Here is a 5,670-nt window from a genome sequence, read left to right on the forward strand (position 1 = left end):
CACACGCACACACACACACACACACACACACATCCACTACTCATTCTCTTTTTCTCTCCTTGTTTCTTTCTGTGTTCCTATCTGTGGAAGAGCGTAGGCTCGAAACGTTAAACAATTCTTTATTTCCTGAGCGTTATACTAATACATCTGTTTGTTGTCTACACCACCTGTCTTTTGTTTTTTTATTTTGTGAATTCCCTTTCTCTCGCTCTCTCTCTCTCTCTCTCTCTCTCTCTCTCTCTATATATATATATATATATATATATATATATATATATATATATATATATATATATATATATAACGGGCTTTCAATTTCTGTCTACCAAATCCACTCACAAGCTCTGATCGACCTGAGTCTACAGTCGAGGACTCTTACCGGAGGTTTCACGCAGTGGAACTGAACCCGGAACCATGTGATTGGGAAGCAAGCTTCTCACCACATTCGCCCTTAAAGGGTTAACACAAGTTACTTTTCTATAACAGCTATGAAAATATCAACCGAGAAAACTTGCAGATTGTTCTGCGTTAGTGTAAGACACAGATCGGTATTTGGCAGGAAAACAATTGGAATTTTGGGAAGAAAATATTTTCCATTCGTCTCTATGGTTTTCCCCAGTGCCAAGGCCTGGCAATGAAAGATCCCGGTCATTTTACCTTCCATTAATCAGGTGTAGCACACTACGGATGATATATCAGGCTGGCTCCCTTGCAGTTTTACCTCTCAACGTGTTCCAATATAAGCTGACCATTCAATTGCATCAACAGGCTTTAACAAAAGGGAGATCAAACACTTTTATGTCGCATTCTGCATTTCTCTGATCCATACATATGCGCTACCCACCACCACCACAACCACCACCACAACTACCAGCACCACAACAATACACAAACAGATACATGCATTGGCACACAGACACAAACACATTCACACACACACTGGTGTATAGATAGATACTTGCAACAGTATTTTCAATGGCGGTTATCTACACGCTCAAACACTTCTCTCTCAATCTTCAAATTAATTTTCGCTACGTCTCTCTCTTCCTTCATCTTACTGCCGCTGTGAATATCGCTCCTTCTTCCTCCTCCTCCTCCTTCTCCTCCTCCTCCTCTCTCCCTCTTTTTCTACGTCCGTTCTTCCACACGTTTTCTTATATAGCTGCTATCTGCCTCTTGCATTTCATCTAACTATTTACCTATCTTTTATCTATCTTTCTACGTAGCTGGACGTACAATTGTACAATCTATCAACGTGTCTGCCTAACATTGTACTCAACACTCACACACCACACACACATATACACACACGTACGCACACACACACACAGAGCCACATATGTATGTAGGTATATGTGTATGAGAGTATATGTCTGTAGGTGAGCGTATAGAGCGTCTCACTGTGTGTCGGTGTAGAACTATATACACGCATGCATACGTAATTATACACTCTCATATATGAATATATGCTTGTATATATACATACACACACACACACAAACACACACACACATATATATATATATATATATATATATATATATATATATATATATATATATATGTATATATATATATATAATATATATATATATATGTATGTATGTATGTATAAATATGTATGTATGTATGTATAAATATGTGTGTTTGAGCGTATGTATGTAGAGATACACATCTTTACACACATATACATATATATCTATATTTAAAAAGACACACACACACACACATATATATATACATAGACACACGCACGGACACACACATACACACACACACGAACAGATATCTTTACACACTTCGCGCGCTCTCGTATTTCTGCTTCCTTATATATTTACATAACGGTGTCCAACTTTTATATCTCTTCCTATGCTTCGTTAATACACAGAAGCGTCTCTATATTTTTCTCTCTTTATCACTCACTATCTGTGCTATAAACCTCTTCAGGTTTTAACCCAACACCAACATATCTTCATCGTCTCCCCCTGCTCCAACTGTCCCCAACTCTTATGTTATTTCCATGAAACGACCATCAAAGCTGCCCATATTAATGCAACGCGTTGAACATATTACTGGGACCAAATTTAATCTACCGACTTGGTTAATTCTGCATTTAAAGGGACAATAAACACAGGAGGTGATTGTGAGGTTCTGCTTCATCCTTTTTTCTAACATCATGTTAGGAAGAATAAACTAATCAGAGTGAGAGTTAGGTCAGGAGGACCTCTACTGATGGCAGCCATTATTGTGATGTCTTTTAATATACCTGCGACATAGTCTTTTAGTCTTTAAGAAGCCAAACTTTACCGTTCTTTGCTGCTGCTGCTGTTGAACCTCATTTCGCTTTTAATTATGATGAAAATAAAACAACAAAAACATATTCAAGCAATGCCGATCCTGTCTTTTATGTTTTTCAGCAATTCTATATCTCGGATTGCGTAATCCAATATGGCGACTCGGAGCTGCAGCCCTGAGGCTGTTGCACGCTATTTCTCATTATTTTTCGCTTGCCCACTCTTCATAGATATTCCTTTTCGTTGTTTCTTTACGTTTGGTCTGTTCACCGTGAAATCTCTAACAATGTATTATCATTTCATTTACATTTCGTATGTTTCAGCCGTGAGATTGCGGCCATGTTGGGGCCACGCCTCGGAGAATTTTACTTGAATGAATCGACTGTTTTTAAAGCCTGGTACTTATTCTATCAGTACTTTTTGCCGAACCACAATGTTACGCGGATGTTAACACACTAAAGCCAGTTGTTAAGCGGTTCGAGGAGAGAAACACACACACACACACACACACACACACACACATATATGACGGGTTTCGTTCAGTTTCCGTCTCTACCAAATCCATTCACAAGGCTTTAGTTTATCCGAGCCTGTAGAAGAAGATACTTGTCACCGGTTCCACAGAGTGGGACTGAACTCGGAACCATGTAGTGATAAGCAACCTTCTTGCCACGCAGCTACGCCTCCGCCTTACGTAAACACTACCTTAAGAGTTTACCAATGAAAACACTTCGTATTTAAATATATATTGCCTTGCAGAAATTTCTTTACGAAACTACATCCGCTGTTAAGAATTAGCTTTTCTAGATTATGAAGAAGGGGGACACAGAGAACAACAACAGCAACGACAACGACATCATCATCATCAATAACAACAACAACAACAAACAACTTCAAATCGATGAAGTAACGTCTATGTGGTCGATAGTTTTGCTAGAAACAGCAGCCGAATTACGAAAGGAAAACCCACTTTGGATAATGTAGTTTCAGGCATAGTATTTACGAAAAGAATATGGGGTGGTCATGTTTGGAATTCTTTGAGTCTTACAACGACTACGTCGGTGCTGAAGGTACCGCTGACAAGTAATAACAACAACAACAACCATCACACTGTCTACAAAGACAACAACAACAACAGCTACAGCAGCAACCGTAATTTCTAGAATGATGAAGCTGCCTGTTCCAAAATAATTTTACCTCCAGAATTTTTCACTTTTGAAGAAATTACCTAAAAATATAAACGTCTTTTTAATAATTAAACCTTTGACTTGTATTTCCTACCCCCTCCCACCACTACAAAAATAATAGGTGCAAGAGTGGCCGTGTGTTACGAAGTTGGCTTCTCAAGCACATGGTTCCGGGTTCAGTTCCATCGCGTGGAACATTGCACAAGTGTCAACTAATATACTTTTCTACTCTAGGCATGAATCCCTAAATTTTTGAAGAGGGAGGCCAGTCGATTAGAGCGACCCCAGAATGCAACTGGTACTTAAATTATCGACCCCGGAAGGATGAAAGGCAAAGTCGACCTCGGTGGAATTTGAACTCGGAACGTAATGACTGATGAAATACTACTAAGCATTTCGCACGGCGTGCTAACGTTTCTGCTAGCTCGCCGCCTTTTATTAATATAGCCATGGCCGACCAAAGCCTTGTAAGTGAATTTGGTAGACGGAAACTAAAGGAAACCTGTCGTTTATCTATCTATCTATCTGTCTATCTATCTATCTATTGATCTATCTATCGATCTATCTATCGATCTATCTATCGATCTATCTATCTATATACATACACATTTAAATATACACATACATACAAACACACGTCTATACGTTTGCGAGTGTATGTCTCTGTCTGTTTTCGTTTCTCTCAACACCGCTTGACAACCAGTGTTGCTGTGTTTACGTTCCCGTAACTTAGCGGTTCGGCAAAACAGACCGATAAAATAATTACAAGTCTTAAAAAGACAAATTAGATATTGGAATCGATTCATTCAACTAAAATTCTTCAAGGTGGTGCTCCAGCATGGCCGCAGTCAAAAACAATTAAAAGATATGATCTGAAACAATTCAAAGATATCAGATTATAAATAAGTAGAGAAACAAAGGAACAAAGAAATAAATGACCTTAAAAAGAAAACAAGCGCTATGTCCGTGCATCTATGTGGTTGATGGTCTTGTCCTATACGGAGAACTTTTTGTGATCTGGTCAGTTTTTACTGGCTGTTCAAAATGATAAGTTCTATGTAAAGAACAATGATCGTACTAAAGTTTGAGCTGTCAAATATTTTATTAACCCACATTGTGATAGATTTCTCCTGCTTTTTTAATTGCAAATTCCTTGATGAGATCCTTAAAACTGACCTTACGTTACAGATCTGCTTCTATAGTTAGTAGAGCTAAGGCATCAAGCCTGTCTTTTTGCCTAGTAGTTCTGATGTCACTTTTAATGTAATACAACCGAGAAAATGAACGATCAGCCGCGCAGTGTGTGACCATTTCTGTTAAGAATATACGAAAAGCAAAGGGTGGCGAGCTGGCAGAATCGTTAGCACGCCGGGCGAAATGCCTAGCGGTATTTCGTCTGCCCTTACGTTCTGAGTTCGAATTCCACCGAGGTCGACTTTGCCTTTCATCCTATCGTGGCCGATTAAATAATTACCAGTTACGCACAGGGGTCGATATAATCGACTTTAGACCCTTAGCCTGTCCTTGTTTGTCCCCTCTTTGTTTAGCCCCTTTGTGGGCAATAAAGAAATAAATATACGAAAGGCTATGTCTACAGTTGGAAAAGTACACTCAATGAGGTTTATTTTAGTAAGTTTAAGTGATTTTCTGTGCCGTAAACCATTTACCATTTTTCTGGTGCTTCCATTAATGTGATGCCCTGATCACGTGCTTATTTTACTTACTGGATTATCCAGTCAAGTTTACATCTGTGTTCACTGAACTGAGATGGTTGAGCATGCGTCTTGTTTCCAAGACGACCTCAGGTCACGTGCATTCACTCTACTTAAACAGAATAAAAGGCCAAGTTGGATAAATGTATGAAGGTGGGGAATGTGAGAAGGGCCACTTATGCAAAAGAGTCCAGGTATTTCGGGGCAAGCTTTGAGACTATCAGGAACGATTATCCCGAAATAACACTCTTATCTCTATATTCGGTCTTAATTTACACCGTTCATTCTACATCATTTAGTTAACACGATCTCCTCAATCATATTTCATCACACCGACCAACGACTATCGATTAATTTGCACTTTACATCGCCCATCAATTCATTCTGTACCGCTATACACACACACACACACACACACACACACACACACACACACACACACACACACACACACACACACACACACACACACACACA

Source organism: Octopus bimaculoides, chromosome 10, assembly GCF_001194135.2.
Source record: "Octopus bimaculoides isolate UCB-OBI-ISO-001 chromosome 10, ASM119413v2, whole genome shotgun sequence".
Lineage (NCBI taxonomy): Eukaryota > Metazoa > Mollusca > Cephalopoda > Octopoda > Octopodidae > Octopus > Octopus bimaculoides.